Source organism: Cornus florida, unplaced genomic scaffold (genome assembly GCF_030987335.1).
Source record: "Cornus florida cultivar Cherokee Brave unplaced genomic scaffold, ASM3098733v1 CherokeeBrave_3.0.0_Hap2_Chr10, whole genome shotgun sequence".
NCBI classification, from domain to species: Eukaryota; Viridiplantae; Streptophyta; class Magnoliopsida; order Cornales; family Cornaceae; genus Cornus; species Cornus florida.
In genome coordinates, this window is record NW_026775580.1 from 44,568,950 (window position 1) to 44,587,564 (window position 18,615).

Consider the following 18,615-nt stretch of genomic DNA (forward strand, 5'->3'; position numbering starts at 1 on the left):
CGATGTAATCACATGACGAAAGGTTCAATGGGTAAAAACAATCTGCACTGTGTGACTCATTGACAATACTACTTTATTAGGAGGTTTCTCGCGGAGATTCTTTCTTGTTCATCCTGATGGCATCCGTGTTGTGATGTGACGTTAAGGAAGGGCTTTTCCCTGAATGAATTCGAGGCGAGCATATTCTCGCATGGTATAGGTCACATATACCTTTGGAGGATTCACCTAAGTGAAAACCATCGTGAGGCCGCGACCGTGGGAGTTGGGCTGTTCCCTAGAGCTTTCATGAGAATCAAGATACCAGCACATGACGATTAATTGTGCTAACCTGCCAAACCAAGTCTGTCATCAATACAATGTGTGTGGTAAGTTAAAGTTTGACTCAAGAGACCGAATTCAAGACTTAGTTCATTCAGGTTCCTCAAATGGAGACTATTATACTAAGTGTAGGTTTAAGCCCAAAAAGCACCTATGCCGATTGCATAGTATAAAATTGTTCAATTATATATTTTACTTATTTTATTAAAATAGGTAGGTATTGTTGAGTAATATTTTAATGAAATTAATAAATATATGAAATTATATATTAAGTTACATTATATTAAATACTATTTAATAGAATGGTTTATTATATTTATATTGATGAAATAATTATATTTAAATTTTTTATTTATGTTATTATAACCGTTAAACTCTTTTACACTATAAAAATGTTATATGTTTATCATTCTAAAGGGGGAAGTATGGATGTGTATTGTTATGGAAATATAATTTTATGCACTAAAAGATTATAAATGAACCACACTAAAATATTATATAAATATAATTGACAATTAAAGTAAGTTTTGCAGAAATTAAACCAATTAGAATATGGTAGTTTTGTATGATATTAGTTGCAAGCAAATATATATATATATATATATATATATATATATATATATATATATATATATATTTAGACACACAATTTAAATATAATTGTTACATGTAAAAGACAATGAAATAAAACAAATAAAATATAAAAGTAATGTTAAAGAAAGGTTGGCTTGATATAGAGAGGCACGTGATAAACACGTTGACCTAAAGTTGATAGCCCTTCTCTACGTGTAAGTGTGGACGGTGCTAGTCAACTCCAAGATACAACCCAATTAACTTTTAATGGCACATCCTCTATATACACGACCACAGGAAGGCAAAAGGACCAAGTCTCCAATGTCAAGTTGCCCAAAATATTGAAATATTGGTAAAATATATGAAAGATATCAATAGGATAATCATAGGAAGAGTAATATGCAAATATGGTATAGCAGATGGGTATATTCCTTTGAGTGTGCATCCCATTGCCATATATAAAGGCCTTCTCAAAGAAGCCAAAACAACTAACTCTTTATTTGCTACAATAAAACCTAATAAATTCTATACGTTATAGTCTAACGTTCATGTAAATTAATTCTGTAAGTTACAATATAAAATTCAAATAATGAAAATAAATAATAAAGCGATATTGAAATATTTTAAACGAGTTTTAAAATGTTTTAAAAATCTCAACTTGTATCTGGTGTGATTGAGACTCTAAAAGAATAGTTTTTCATCTCTCTATTATACTTTTCCATATATGTATATGTGTATACTGTATTTGAGAGTATTTTACTTATTGAGTTTATGAGCAACTAGACTTATATAGACTTGGACCTAGTTTTCCTGTGGTCGTGCACATGGAGGAGACGCCGCTGTGAGCTGATTGGGTTGTATCATAGAGCTAACTAGTTTCGCCAATATCCGCATGAAGGGGAGGACTATCAGCTTTAGGTCAATGTGTTTACACATGTCTCAACAATCGGGCAAGCACTTTCTTACCTATTTTATTGTTGTTGTTTTCATTCTTAATTTCTATTATTATATTAATATGAATTATTTATCATGTTAAGTTCTAATTCATTGTTATATTCATGGTGCTCATTTGATATACTATTCAATTTAATAAAAGAATTGTTACTTGATTATTCATGGTATTAATGTTTATTTCTTCGAATCATTGTGTATGAATATGGTATTTTATATTCTTCTATAAATATATGAAATTTCCATAACAGTCTAAAGCTGATAATGATCCTAATAATGTAATAATAATTTATAAAACGGAATCTATTTGTACTCTCTTAATTTGATTTAATATCTTATTCTTGTGTGTAGATTCAATCTAAAGTATTATTAATCTCATTTGTGGTAGTATGAATTTGGGTATATATCTCCATATAGTAATTAGTTTATGTTGTAGCCTTAGGCAAGTTACTTATCACTATATTACTATACTTGATTCCATGGTATGGAATTCCTTTAAAATGATTGCACTCATTTTATTTTATATTTTCATTTGTGCATTTTTTAGATGCTATTGGTGTCACGTATGTGGTGTGTATATATAATATGAAATATGTTAGAAGTATCCATCACCTGTTAAGTTTATTAATTTGCTAGTTTTGATATGGAAATCTGATGTGTGCTTTTATTTACCAATAATAAAATACCACTCGCAACAGAACGAATCCTTGTAGGATAAGGTTTTGTTGAGGGTGTCGAACCTCAAGGACTATGGTGGTTTATCAAGTTTTCAATTAATAATATTTTAATTCAAAAAAAGAGAATTTGATTTGTTGTATTGTGATGCAATTCAATAACATAAAAGAAAATAAACAGAATAAAAAGATTAAGATCAAGAAAAGAGATACTTAGGGATTGGATTCACCACGATCCACTTACTATAGTCAACTGTTTAACCTTGAGATTTTAACAATTTATATACTATATGAATTAAACCCAATAACATTCATTTAATTCATTTTTTAAAGAAAGATGTTTCATTGAACTTAGCTAACTATAACCTATTAAAAGTTGGCACGAATTATCAACCTACCTACTTTTAACTAATGTTGCAGTATAACTCGTCTTCCCTAAGCATAGACTATGAAAGAGTTCATTCCGGAAAAACGTTTGAACACCATTACATGATCTCCATTCTTATGTCCTATAGGGCTCCGCTAGATATCGTTTAATAAGAATGGGTTGAGAATAATTTATGAGCAGTTATATCTACGACAAGGTAATAACTATTTAAAAACTATTAATTCATTAAAACACCAATTAAGTTGGTTCAATTGCTCAAAATCATGTAATCAAAGTATATAAATTATTAAATTCCCAAAGTATAAACAATCAAGCCATAATACTTGGATCGGGTTACATCAATGCCTTAAGATAGGAATTAGCTACTCATGACGACGTAAGATATCATCTGTGTTGTTGTGGTCTTCATCGCCATGGATCACCAAAACTCCTTTTGGATCTTCTTCTTCAAAACCCTAAATGCCGCCATGAGAGAGAGATATGAGAGAGCACTGATATGATGGCCTTGTGCCTCTTTTTATAGAGGAATTAACTTCGAATAAGGGTTGGATGGGCTTTTAGGTCTTTTGGGGTAATCTGGGCCCATCTGGGATGAATTATGACTGAATTAGAACAAACCCCGCAACTTGAAAATTCTTACTTAATAGCAAAGCTCTAGCTTTGGGTACAAGGCTCAAGCTTTTTGGGTATAAGGCTTGAGCTTTTTGGAGCAAAAGCTCGATCTTTAGGTACAAGGCTCGAGCTTTGGGAACAGGGCTCGAGCTTTCAGGAATGGTGCTCGATCCCTACTTCTATACTTAGCCAAATTTCTTCGAATATTTTCTGAAGCATTTTTTCTATTAACACTTAGAATATTTTTGGGTTTTTCCATTTAATAATGCTCGATTCCCCATTTATGGTGCTCAATCCTTGAATTTTTGGTTTTGGCTCGAGCTTTTTGGAACAAAAGCTCGAGCTTTAAGTACAGGGCTCGAGCTTTTAAGAACAGGGCTCGAGCCCATGCGATTTTGACCCATTTAGAGTGCGAATCTCGAGATGGCTATTAGAGACAAAAAATATCGGGCTTCGTGTCTTCTTTCTAGAGCTGCTAGTTTGATTAATTTGAAGTTTTGAGTTAAAAGTTATGCTCAAAATACTGAAGTAGGTCCAAAATTCTCATAATTTTTACTCCAAGCTTGCTTTAGATGACCGGCAACGGCTCTGTAAGCTTCAATATTAGTCTTTTCATCATAAAATCACGGTTTTAACTTATTCTTGGGAAAGTACCTATAAACACGAAATAAACATAAATTAGTCTAAAACTGGATAGAAGTATTATTTAAAGTGTAATGACCCGATCATTTTCTTTCCTTTCCTTTTTCTTCAAATTTTACGGATAATTTTTTTTTTCTTATCTTTTCTATTCTGTGTTTGGTTTCTCGTCACTGGGTGTCGTCTTGAGTGGTTGGAAATGGTTTTCGATACTCTTTTATTCAGATTGACAACCTCCCTTTAAGGACCGAGTCATTTCTGTATTTTCACTTTTTGGACACTATTCACTTTTCGTCCTTTTCCCTATTTTGTCTTTTCCCAGTTTGTCACTTTTTTGGCACAACCTCACTTTTCGTGCTTGGAGTTGGTTTTTAACTTCACGTATCTTCATTCTAAGTGGTTTCCATGAAATACGTATCTTTACTTTTGGAGTAAAGTTCTCTGGTTACTCTCAGTGTCCATAGGGGCATGGATGCATAGTTTTTCAGAATCTTTTTCGTTTCTTGGGGTGTTTTTCATATTTTATTTCAGGAGTTTTCTAGAAAATATTTTTTGAAGATATTTTCATTTTGGATCATTAGTGTAGTTTTCACTTTTTGGAAGGACCATTGTGCAATTCATGAAAGTTATTACAAAAATGCCTCGTTTTGAGCCTGGATCCTTGTACGGGATTCATTTTCACTTTTCATTGAGTTGTGTACTCTTAGAATTGCATTCTAGTCGTTTTCCCACAGTTTTAGGGTTTCTAGCCCTAGTTGCCGCCGAACTTGTTCAGGGCATATCTCTCTACTCGGGACTCAGTTTTTTATGACATTTCTTCTGTTATTTATCTTTTCTTATTTTGGTTCTTTTTCTTTCATAGAGTTTTTCCGTTTGAGTGTGTCTGCGCGAATTCCACTTTTCCGGACCCGACGGGGCCCTTCTAGGGCACTTTTAGGGTTTTACTATAAATAGAATGCCTTAAAGTGAAAAATCACTTTTTCACCTTCTTCCTCCCTCTCTTGGCCGGATTCCATGGCAGCTAAAGGGCTGCCACCTTCTCTTTCTTCTTTTGAGCTTCTTCCCTTTGTTAAAAAGTCGAAGTGCCTTTGTGTTTTATGTTTGTCTTGATTACGCGCATCTTTCCCCATTATTGGAATCCCTTTTTGGCCATTTTTTGAGGTCAAGTTAGGATTTTGGTATGTCCTCTTTGGAGTTTATCGTTCGCCGTGTTGTCCCCGACAAAACCCCGAGTATCGTCGGATTGAGAGTACTTTTTTTTTTCGGTGGGGATTTGAGATTTTCATCTCAAATGGAGGTAGGGGATGTTATAGGTTATTATTTTTATTGTCTTGCATGCTATTGATGCTTATACAACTTGTATGCATGCTTTTGTTCATAATCTAGAATTTAATTAAATTATTTTCTATGTTTAAGATTTAATTCAACTTAGAATTAAATTGTGGCATACTAGTAAATTAGGCTTTGGTATGTTTGTTAATATATATTAAATCGGGATTATTTGAATAAAAATTGTAACTTTTATTTAATAATTTTCTTTTGTGAAAGTTTAATTATTATGGTCGTACCTTGTATGGAATTAACTTGTGATATGCTATTAAATTAAGTCTTCGCATGCTCTTTAACATACTTTAATTTTGGAGCATTTGGATGAGTATGAAAATCTAGAGATTTTTATTAAAATGATTAATTAAAATCTATTTAAAAGTTCCATTAGTTTAATTAAGTTTTTAACTTGATATTGGTGATGACTAGGACATGTATACTAGCATATATTAATTTGGGACCATTTGAAGTTGCTTTAGACGTTAGAGATTTAATTATCATGATTTAATTAAATTCAACTTTGTTGTTCTATTAACCTAATTAAGATTTTGAATGGATGTATGTAATGACCATGCAATGTTGTTTAACATGTGTTAATTAGGGGTCATTTGATTGAGATTTGAAACTTAGATAAATTAATTAGTTTATTTAATTAATTTATGTTTCTATAGCGTTAATGGTTTAATCATGTATTTGACATTGGTTATATGTTTAAATCATGATTTTGGACTTGTATTAGATTCATGAGTTTATGTTTTCAATGTTGAAATATATTGTTATAGTGTGTAACGAATCGCACACTGAAGATTCGACATTTGTCATGCCATAGTAGTTGTGGACTTAGTGCATGTATTGTATGCGTTTCCAAATTTTGTTATGCTTGGTAGATAGTTGATTATCTTATATATTCCTGTTGATATATATGTTGTTGCACAACTTTTTGATTTTGGAAACTTGGAGATGTCGTTGTTTGACTACGGCTAGGACATGGTTCTAGTATGGGGGATTGTCCCTCTACAGTCTAGTGCGCACATAGGGAGGTTACCCATGGGTTAGTAACCCTAAAATAACTATGGTGTCGGTCTGATCTGATGTGATGTCCAAGTATCCACTTTGTTTGATTTCGCATTTCATTTCAAGTTAATAACTAGATGATATCGTAACTTCTTGTTCTTTAATTGATTTCCCATTTTGAGTTTCAAGGTGTTAACTTAGCGAAATCATGCTTTATGCGTTGTATTGGAAGTTCTAATGTTGGTTAAATTGCATCGATATTGTGATTTGTGTTTTGATGTTCAAATGTAGCTTATGAATGATCCTATAGATTCATTTAAAACATAGACGTTAGGTGGCATGATCCACTTTAGTTGTTTTTGTGTTTTTGATTTCAAATTGAGGACTTTGAGAATCTATATTTTGTTGCTTTGTATAACATGCTTCTATGTTGTTTAAATTGCACGAATGATATGATTTATGCTAGAAATGATCTAAGGTAGCTTAGGATGCTCCCTGAGTATCATCTTGACATAGACGTTAGGTGGCATGAGCCCTTTTGACTTGTTTCACCTTAAGGTGATAATTTTGTAAAATGCTAGGTCGATGCATGCTCATTTCCCACGAGTAGCTTTATGTTACTCACCCTGAAGTTACTGGGGATTTGTTTCAGGTACGAAGGCTTGGTCCGTGATGCTCATCATTCCTTAGATGACTTGTAGGTTTTAAATTTACATTACATGCAAATGTTAGCATGAAATGTCATTTTGTAGCATTGTATATCAAAACTTGTATCTTTGATTCCATACATGTAATGTGTACATACGTACACCTTTTACGATGTATTTGACTTGTGTGAGATGAGGTCGGAGGCCAATGACATTTATATTACATCTTATGTAATTCTTGATTTCATGAAATGTTATGAAAATATTGAAAATTCATAAGTCATTGTTTTATTACTTTTGCATCGGGTGTGGGAATTCCATTTTTTATTCTCCCATAGGGTCTCATTAATCATGTATGAAGTGTGACCAAGGGCCAAACGGTAATTTGACTTCATTTCATATTTTTAGATTTCAAATTTTCCATTTCAGGTTCATTTATATCATTTTTGGCCGTCGGGGGGTTGGATTTTGAGTCGGGGCTTCTCGAGAGCCGTGGACCATTCCCGCGCGCTTAGAATCATTTATTACACTTGCGTGCACAATTGTTTCAACCTAGAAATGAATTTAGGGTCAAATGCATACTTGGTGCAAAGTTGCATGTTTTTGAGTTTTTAAGCCATTACTGATCTAGGGGCATTTTGGCCATTTCACAGTGTGTTTTTTTTTTTTCATTTTTTCTCATAGCTGGGTAGAAAATTTGATTTCGGGTGGGGTTTCTTCTTTGTGTTTTTCCATAAAAATTCATTTGATAGCCTGTTTTTGATCTCAGATGTGGACAGTCACTGTAACATCTTTTTGGGCCCTCTTGACCTCTTCTGATCTAAGGGCATTTCGGTTATTTCACATTGTGTTTTTTTCGTTTTCTTCACGTAGCCGAGTAGAAAACTCGATTTTGGGGGGGGGGGTTCTTCTTCGTGTTTTTCCAGAAAAATTCGTTTGATAGCCCGTTTCTGCTCTCAGATGTGGATAGTTACTGTAGCAGTTCTTTTTGTCCCTTTTGACCTCTTCTGATCTAGGGCCATTTTAGGTATTTCACAATGATTTTTTTTCTTTTTTTTTTTTTTCACACTGTCGGGTAGAAAACTTGATTTTAGGGGGGGGGGGGGGTTTCTTCTTTGTGTTTTTCTAGAAAAAGTCGTTTCGGACCTCGTTTCGGCTCTCAGTTCTTGCTGAGCCTTTTTTTCTTCCCCTAGCATGTCAGGATGCTCGTGGGGTGCTCGTCTCGATGTCGTGACGTTGATTCTTGTTTTCGCTCGTTCTCCTTCGTCCGGACTCCAAATCTAGTGAACTTTTTTTTTGAATTTGACTATTTTTTTTGCTGTCTTTCCAACGGTGTGCTTGGTTGCACCTGGATCTTCCTGAAAAATTACTAGTTTACCCTTTTATTCTTAAGTGCTCGTTTTTCTTCGTCATGTCGTTTTTCCTTCGTCCGAACTCCGAATCATGCGATTCTGGAGTCCATCTTGATTAGTTTTTCATTATCTTTCCAACGGTGTGCTCGGTGGCACCCGAATTTATATTTTTAGAAAATTACCATTTTACCCCCGGGGGCTTATTTGTCATATTTTTGATCTTTTGCTTCTGCATCTGTTCTCATTGAGTTCCATGACCTCATGGAAGGTCACTTTGACTTCTCAGAGTCTTGTTTTCTATTTTCACTTCTGCATTCGAATCTGTTATCGGGTCAATCTTCGGTTCATTATAGGATACACTGGCTTGAAAAACTAGGGCCGTCACATAAAGTCTTAATATATGTATATTTAGGGGCTCGAATATGTAATATTCAGCGCTCATCACACCCCCAAACTTACATATTGCTAGTCCCTTCGTAATACAGAACTAAAAAACTGCTTTCACCGGAATCATGGTTGCGTTTAGCTTATGCAGCAAGCCTTTAAACCCCTAGGTTACCCCTAGTGGACTATGTTATAGTCTCGTGAGGGTTTCCAATGATGATACCCGCAAACATCTCAGATAGTGCCTTAATTGCACAATAAGCTCATTCAAGCATATTTTCAAATAATAATATCCCAACAATTCATCAATCAATCAAATATAGCAAGTACAACCAATTATATTAATAAAAAAAACTTTCAAACTTCCAATTTCAATTTAGTAGCCATGGTCCCCATATGCCAGTTTAACCATTTATTCAATAATCTCAATCTCCAAAACCCTTTAGAAGTGAACTCACAATTTCAAACATGTGGTTTATTATCCATACTTGTATTCCTTCCATGCTATCCCTCAATTTACAGGCAAACTTTTCGAATTCCAATTCGTAAGGTTATTTTATTTATTTATTTTTTTCTACAGGTATGTATTTTTCAAAAAGGATACTGTGCAATGCTCAGGTCTATTAAGCTTTCTAAATCACCCATGTAACGAACTTTTGGCCAATGACTCCCAAACCAGACGGTTTTAGGGCATTAAATGATGAAGCACCCCTCCGGGCATAATTGTTCAAGTAATCTAGGCAACCTAAACTCCTTACGTAACAAGCTTTCAGCCAATGTCTCCCAAACCAGATGGTGTTAGGGCATTAAGTGTTAGAACACACCCCTAAGGACTTAATTGCTCAAGCAATCTAGGTACATACCTGAACTTGACCCTTTTCTACTTCTTTTCTTCACTTTTTTCATTTTTTTTTTTTTTTTTTTTTCACATTGGTGAATAATATTTTTTCATTTATGGCATACATACCAATTCTTTCTTTTCTTTTTATATATTTTTTTTACCTTGGTTACCAAAATCACTAAATTCACCTGCTCATCTCAGTCTATCACAAAACAAAACAAGACTTCCAGTTTATACCCACAGAATTCATGCAAGTGTGAATATGTACAAAGTAAAGTATTTCAGAGATAAAAATCATCAAACAATAATCATCCTGACAAAGTAGACTACAGGCCACCAACTGATTTCAAAAATTCTTTTTCAACATAAATTTGGCATACATGCCATCTTTAACCAACATCAGATTGAATAGAGACATCACAACAATTAACAGACTCAAAATCATGATTTAACATTTAAATTGCATCCTCTTGTACACAATATATTAACAACAAAATTTTAAAAGACACTGTCTTACTCCCAAACTTAATGTGCACATTGTCCTCAATGTGTGAAAACAGATATAGCGTTAGAAAGATATTACCAAATTGGCAAAACCAGCAAAGGTCATGAATTATAGCATAGAAGGGCAAAAATAGGTTTCTTATCCCCAAACTTGGTCTTTAGTACTTGACAAAACAACCATACTCCAACACACATCAGCGGACCAAGTATATGGAGTAAAATAGATATATATCATTATGCACAAGTTATTATTATTTTTTTATTATTATTTTTTTAAAATCAAAACAATCCTGAACTAACCTAATCTAAGAATAAAAGAAAAATCCACAAATAAACTAAAAACCTAGAAAACAAAATAAACTGAAGAAAATGAAAAATTAAATTAAACAAATCAAACTAAAGTACAAAACTACAAGTGCTAAGTTTAATGTCGATAGCTCGACAGTGTGCTAAGTTTAACGTTGCTAACTTGACTGTACACCACTTCCTAGCCTGTATCCAACAACTCAACTACCTTACTTATCCCAAAACCAGTCCTATGGGTGATTATGAAATTCGAAACAGGAGGAACCAATGTGGTTCTATTATGACCCAAGAAAGAATCCTCAAGCTTATACGATGGTGGCTTAGGCTTAAGTTTGTGAGAAGACTCACAAGAAGGACAAGAAAGATTCGAAATCAAAGGAGGAGGATCTTTTATTGGAAAGATGGTGACTGAATCCTGATCAATGACATAAAGAAAGAAGCACTCATCTTTCTTTGAGGAATATGGAGTGACATTGAAGATGTTTAATTTTAGCTTCATGTTCCCAAAAGAAATATCCATAACCCCAGTCCTACAGTTAATGTTGGCATTCGCTGTAGTAAAAAATGGATGACCGAGGATCACGGGAGTACATCGATTAGGATCATCTACAGGTTATGTATCCACGATAAGAAAGTCAATTGGAAAATAGAACTTATCCACTTTAATGAGAACATCTTCAATGATCCCACGTGGTTGCTTCATAGATTGATCAGCAAGTTACAACACCATTGACGTGGGTTTAAGCTCTCCCAAACCTAATTGTTCATACACCGAGTAAAGAAGAAGATTAACACTGGCTTTAAGATCAAGAAGTGCTCTGTCTACCACATTGTTTCCAATGATACAAGATATAGTAGGAGCACCGGGATCTTTGAACTTAGGAGGAGTGTTATGCTGAATGATTGCACTAACTTGCTCAGTGAGATAGATTTTCTTAGACACTTGGCTTTTTTATTCTCTTTTGAGTACATAAGTCTTTCAGAAATTTAGCATAGGCAGGGATTTGATTGATAGCATCTAGGAGAGGAATATTGACTTTTACCTGTTTGAAGACATCCATCATGTCTTGGATTTTCTCTCCTTGTTTACAAAAGTAAGAGTGTCCCTTGAGACATTCAAGAAAAGGCGCTCTTGGCTCATAAGCTGTCTCAAGGTTGGGAGTAGATGAAGAAGTGACTTCACCTTCAACTCCTTTAGAGCTTGATGAAGTAGGATGTGAGGGAACATCTGTGGGATGTGGAGTTGGAAGAATGGGATTGATAGGAATCCTACGCTTCTCTTTTTCTACCTCTTTTTCTTCAACTTGATTATCAATGATCTTTCCACTCCTCAAAGTAGTGATGGCATTAACTTGCTCATGACGAGTACTTGAAGGAATAGTCTCATCAATCATGTAAGTTTGCCTTTTTGGATTTGCAATTGGCTGACTTGAAAATTTTCCTTCCTTTTTTGATTCAACACTTTTACTATTTCCCCAACTTGAACAAATATTTGCCTAACTTGAGTTTCTAACTTGACTGTAGATTGAGAATGGGAATGCAACAATTCATTGTTAGACTTTAAGGTTGCTAGCTGTAGCCATTACATTCTCTTTAAATGTAGATAAGTACTTAGGAAGAAGAGGATCTAAATTAGCTTGATTCTTAAATTGAGGAGGACAGTAGATGGAAGATTGATTGAAAGAATTATTTAGCAAAGGATTAGATGAATTGTGGTACTGTCCCAGAGATTGGGGAACGGTATTGCCTTGGCTTTGATTCTACCTTGATAAATTGGAATGATCTCTCCAGCCAAGGTTATAAATATTGGAATTCGGATTGTAACCCAAACTGGAGAATTTGGGTTATAAATATTGGCTTGTGCTTGTGGAATTTCAAAAGATTGACCCACGAGAGGATAACTGTTAACATAATGAGATGGACTAGGGTAGACAGAACACACCTCCTTTGGCAAAGAAGAGTGCTGAGATGAACTAAGAGCACTGATAGTTGATAATACTTGGTCAAACTTTCGATTCAACACTTCCATTTGAATGGCAACCTCTCTAGATTTTTTTTACTTCATACAAACTTTCAACTTGAAGGATACTAGGAGTGGACCTAGACCTAGAGGAAGAAACATGCTGAATAGAATTTTCACTTAGGGCCTCAAACAGTTCCCAAGCGTCATCTAGGCTCTTATGAAGGAAACCACCTTTACTAGAAACATCTACCATGTTCCTATATGGATCATGTAATCCATCATAGAAGATTTGCACCAAATGCCATTTAGCAATATCATGGTGTGGACACTTTCTCAGAAGATCATTGTATCTCTCCCAAGTATCATGAAGTTGTTTACCTGGGATTTGGGAGAACGCCTTGATCTCTTTTCTCATTTGTGTGGTTTTACCCACAGTGTAATATTTCTTCAAGAACTCTTGTTACAACTTATCCCATGTGCTTATGGAATTATGAGGTAGGGAGTACAACAAAGTTCTAGCTTTGTCCTTGAGAGAAAATTTAAAAAGTTGCATCTTAAATGCGTCAGTGGATAGAGTGGTCAACTTGGCAATTGAACACAATTCCAGAAATTCATCTATGTGTTTATAGGGATCTTCAGTAGCAAACCCATGGAAAATTGAAAGCATTTGGATCATAGCTAGCTTAATCTCAAAGTGGGTTGCATCAGATTGTGGAAATTGAAAGCAATAAGGGGATGTATATGAGGTGGGAATGAAGTGATCCCTCAATTGTGGTTGTGGTGGAAGAATAGGTGCTTGTAGCACATGTTCCCCATTGAGATTTTCTCCATTATTAGCTATGTCTGATTTAGAGAATTCTCCAAACAATTTAGGCTAAGTTCAATGGTAATAAGTAAAAAGAAAAAATTCAAGCAAAGAAATAAATTAAAAAGAACTCACAAAAAGTCCTAAAATCGTAACTTTATCTCCTTAAGCTTCGTCACCCTTTCACTTTAATTCATGTACTTGAAAAGAAAAAGAAATAAGATGAGAAATCAGAAAGTCCTAAAACTATAAATTAAACTATAATTAATCTAGAACTCAACAAATCCGTGACACAGTCCCCGGCAACAGCGCCAAAAATTGATGTGTGTTTTTATTTTCTAATAATAAAATACTACTTGCAATAGAACGAATCCTTATAGAGTAGGAATATGTTGAAGGTGTCGAACCTCAAGAACTATGGTGGTTTATCAAGTCTTCAATTAATACTATTTTAATTCAAAAAAAGATGATTTGATTTGTTGTGTTGTGATACAATTCAATAACATAAAAGAAAATAAACGGAATAAAAAGATTGAGATCAAGAAAAAAGATACTTAGGGATTGGATTCACCACGATCCGCTTACTATAGTCAACTGTTTAACCTTGGGATTTCAACAATTTATATACCATATGAATTAAACTCAATAACATTCATTTAATTCGGTTTTTAGGAAAGATGTTTCATTGAACTTAGCTAACTATAACTAATCAAAAGTTGGCACAAATTATCCACCTACCTACTTCTAACTAATGTTGCAATATAACTCATCTTCCCTAAACATAGACTATGAAAGAGTTCATTCAAGAAAAACGTTTGAACACCATTACGTGATCTCTATTCTTATGTCCTATAGGGCTCCGCTAGATATCATCTAATAAGAATGGGTTGAGAATAATTTATGAGCAGTTATATCTAAGACAAGGTAATAACTATTTAAAAACTATTAATTCATTAAAACACCAATTGAGTTGGCTTAATTGCTCAAAATCATGTAATCAGAGTATATAAATTATTAAATTCCCAAAGCATAAACAATCAAACCATAATACTTGGATCGGGTTACATCAATGCCCTAAGATAGGAATTAGCTACTTATGATGACGCAAGATATCATCTGTGTTGTTGTGGTCTTCATCGCCATGGATCGCCAAAACTCATTTTGGATCTTCTTCTTTGAAACCCTAAAACCTGCCGTGAGAGAGATCTATAAAAGAGCACTGATATGATGGCCTTGTGCCTCCTTTTATAGAAGAATTAACTTCTAATAACGGTTGGATGGGCTTTTAGGTCTTCTGGGTAATCTGGGCCCATCAGGGATGAATTATGACTGAATTAGAACAAATCCCACAATTTGAAAATTCTTACTTAACAGCAAAGCTCGAGCTTTGGGTATAAGGCTTGAGCTTTTTGGGTATAAGGCTCGAGCTTTTTGGAGCAAAAGCTCGTGCTTTAGGTACAGGGCTCGAGCTTTGGGTATAGGGCTCAAGCTTTCAGGAATGGTGTTCGATCCCTACTTCTATACTTTGCCAAATTTCTTTCAATATTTTTCGAAGCGTCTTTTTCATCAACACTTAGAATATTTTTGGGTTTTGCCTTTTAATAGTGCTCGATCCCCTTTTCATGGTTCTTGATCCTTGACATTTTGGTCTCGGCTGGAGCTTTTTGGAGCAAAAGCTCAAGCTTTAGGTATAGGGCTTGAGCTTTAGGTAATTTGTTATGTTGCAGCCTTAGGCAATTTACTTATTACTATACTAGTATAATTGATTCCATGGTATTGAATTCCTTTAAAATGATTGCACTCATTTTATGTGATATTTTCATTTGTGCATTTTTTAAATGCTATTGGTGTCACGTATGTGATGTGTATATATAATATGAAATATGTTAGAAGTAGTCATCACCTGTTAAATTTATTAAATTGCCAGATTTGATATGGACATCTTTGCTCGGTGTGCTATATATGTTTCTATATCTGAATTCTTGTAATTCTGTATATATAACCATTTGATTATTATAATTTCTAAAATAGTAAATTGTTTCAAGCATTAAGGAATGGTTCAGTTATGGAATATTAATTATTACATATTATTGATGCACTAGATGAGAGTTATATGATTTTGTATTTTGCATAAATATGAAGTTATATGATTTTGTATTATGCATAAATTTAAAACTTACCCTACTAGCATATGGCAGTTTTGATACTAGCATATAATTGATTAGAATTAATTAATTACCAATTGCTTAGATTAGATATATATTTACTCCATGTTTTATGTATATAGCTTTAATTTTATATATATATTCAAAATATATATTAGTAGGAATAACAAATGCATCCTCCGGCCAGTTAGAGAAGATTAAATTAAATTTATTTATATTGCTTGTAGCAGTTAAATAATTTTTGGCTTAAATAGATATATATTCAGTTATGTATGCTATGAATTTCATTACTAGTCGTTAGAATATTGCCTTTTATTAGCATTCTTTTTTGATATTTATGTCAGTATCTTAACTACTAAGAAAGTTAAATGATTTCCTAATATCATATAGGTTTGAATCTTATCATATTAATGCAGCTTTGATTAGAATTAATGTTCATTGGTTACTTAATCTGGTTTTGTGTTTCATGTCCTTACTACATGCCGGGAGGAGTTCTACACCCAAAGCAACTCAATTTGGACTCTACAAAGTTTGTACAGAGTATGCTGCGAAACCCAAAAGCCAGCAACAATAAGGATGACGGAAAAGAGATCGATATGGAAAAATTTCCATATCTCAAATTTCTTGTTGTTTGAGTGTTAAAGGAATTGCTGGAGACTTATAAAATTTAATTCAAGGAATAAGAAAGAAAGAAAATGCATAGGAAGCGATTGTTAAAGAGAGTTCCAAACAAGGTCTAAAAAGAAATAGGAGGTAGAGAGGTTTATAGATGAATGGTGTTGAATTACTTTGAAGAAGACAAATTGGTGGGGTCTTTTTTCTTTGCAATCAAGGTTGAAGAAGCAGTTGATAATTTATATAATTAAAGAAGATTTGTGGAGAACATAAGAGCATGGAAATATGGTTATTGTTCAACTGACAGAGCATGTCTTCGGCATCATGAAAAATTTAATATAGAGAGAAGTAGAAGTGAGGCAACCATATAATCAGCTACCAATGAGGAAACATTTTATCACTGAACCATGGGATATGAAGGTCAAGATATAACCCAATTAATAGTTCACAGAATTAAGGGAATGTGATTGTCAAAAGAAAGAAAGAAAGAGAGATCAAGAAAAATATGGGTTTAATCTTTTGTAATTGGACCTTTGCCATATGAGGTGAGCTTGCATGGCCGATCATACATAATAAAATTTAAGTTTTGTGTAGCAGAGGGAGATCGCACATGAATTGTCCCGGGTTTTCTCATCAGATGTGTGTGCGTGTGTTTATATTCGCGCGCTAACTTTCTCATCATACCACTTCCTACTTTGCAATGTTGCAACAAACTAAAGTTAAAGTAAATGCATCCGGATGCATTAACAATTTATGCTAGCAAATTATCAATCTCAAATTTCTCAAACGAGGTATTATTCAGTGATCGATTATTTTATGGTGAAAAAAAGAAAAGAAAAAAGAAGATAATAAGGAAGTGGTGGGGTGAATAAGAAAAATGGTGAAAAAAATAAGAGAGAAAAAGAAATGAGTGAAAAAAAAAAGGAAAAAACATCCATGAGTTGGGTTGTAAAGGAAAAGAAAGAAAATTAAAAGACCAAGTCTTATTAGGACACAGTCCTAAATATGTCGACGGGGTGGGCCTAAGACCCAATGGAATCACCTACGGAAGTAACTTAACCTTCTGATTAGCGATTTAATCACATGACGAAAGGTTCAATGGGTAGAAACAATCTGCACTGCATAGCTCATTGACCACACTACTTTATTAGGAGATTTTTTCCTGTTCATCCCTATGCCATCCGTGTTGTGATATGATGTTAAGGAAGGGCTTTGCCCTGAATGAATTCGAGGCGAGCATACTCTCGTAGGGTATAAGTCACATATACCCTTGGAGGATTCACCTAAGTGAAAGTCGTTATAAGGCCGCGACTGTGGGAGTTGGGCTATTCCCTAGAGCTTTCATGAGAATCGAGATACCAGCGCATGGCGATTAATCACGCTAACCTGCCAAACCAAGTGTATCGTCAATACTATGTGTGTGGTATGTTAAATTTTGGTTCAAGGGACCGAATTCAAGACTTAGTTCATTCAGGTTCCTCAAATGGAGACTATCATACTAAGTGTAGGTTTGAGCCCAAATAGCATCTACACCGATTGCATAGTATAAAGTTCCTCAATTATATATTTTACTTATTTTATTAAAATCAGTGGGGATTATTGAGTAATATTTTAATAAAATTAATAAATATATTAAATTATATATTAAGTTACATTATATTAAATACTATTTATTAGAATGGTTTATTATATTTATATTGATGAAATAATTATATTAAAATTCTCTATTTATGTTGTTATAACCATTACACTCTTTTACACTATAAAAAGGTCATACATTTATCATTCTAAAAGGGCAAGTATGGATACATGTATCTAGGGTGATTGAGACTCTAAAAGAATAATTTTTCATCTTTCTATTATACTATTCCATATATGTATATGTGTATACTGTATTTGAGAGTATTTTACTTATTGAATTTATGAGTAACTAGACTTATATAGACTTAGACCTTGTCTTCCTGTGGTCGTGCACATGGAGGAGACGCCGCTGTGAGCTGATTGGGTTGTATCTTGGAACTGACTAATTTCGTCAATACCCGCACAAAGGGGAGGACTATTAGCTTTAAGTCAATGTGTTTATACATGCCTCAATAATCAGACCACCACCTTCTTACCTATTTTATTATTGTTGTTTTCATTCTTAATTTCTATTATTATATTAACTTTACATCTATGTTGCTCATTTAATGTACCATTCAGTTTAATAAAAGAATTGTTACTTGATTATTCATTGGTAATATTGTTCATTTCTTTGAATCATTGTGTATGAATATTATATTTTATATTCTTCTATATATATGTTGAATTTTCACAACAGTCTCAAGCTGATATGATCCGAATAATGTAATAATAATTTATAAAGCGGAGTCTATTTGTATTCTCTTAATTTGATTTAATTTCTTACTTTTGTGTATAGATTCTTCCTAAAGTATTATTAATCTCATTTGTGGTAGTATGATTCTGTAACCTTAGGCAAGTGACTTATTACTATATTAATATAATTGATTCCATGGTATTGCATTCCTTTAAAATGAT